Here is a 588-nt window from a genome sequence, read left to right as displayed (position 1 = left end):
CCCACCTTTCTTGCTACTCACCAGAGCAACCTACAGCTCCTTCTTAAACTTATTTTCATACCGGCAGCCAACACTGCTGTGAAGTGGCCCTCTACAGGAGCTGAAAACAAAGGCATTCTTTAATGAATCAGGGCTCAGACCCAGTCTCTGCCTTGTACATGTCCTTTGCCATGTCCCATTATGGTGGTGTCCAAGTGTTTCTCCAACTGCCTATGGGCCCAAATAGCTTGTCTACTGCTACTCTAATGAGCCTGGAGTATCAATGATTGAATTTAGAGTGGAGTGATTTCCACACATGAAAAATTCAGCTAGGTAGTAGGAGCGCTGACTCTCCTGCTTTAAAATTTAACTAGTACAGCGGAGCCAGTTGCCTTGGGAGTCTCCCATGATTAGTTCCAAATTCTCCTTAGAGGAATTCTGACACCCTGTTAATTAGCTGGTTTTGAGTGGGAGCTGGGCTTTCAGTGACTCCTATTTTGCCATCAGTAAAGTGTGATTTCCTAATAAATTTTCATCAAGCAAACTATTTCTGGTAACTCCCGCTAATTAACACCAGACTGCTAATAATAAATTAAGCTCTACGTGTTT

The sequence above is a fragment of the Varanus komodoensis genome, unplaced genomic scaffold, assembly GCF_004798865.1.
Source record: "Varanus komodoensis strain SLA01 unplaced genomic scaffold, ASM479886v1 scaffold2, whole genome shotgun sequence".
In the NCBI taxonomy this organism is placed as follows: Eukaryota; Metazoa; Chordata; class Lepidosauria; order Squamata; family Varanidae; genus Varanus; species Varanus komodoensis.
This window is presented reverse-complemented; position numbering follows the sequence as displayed.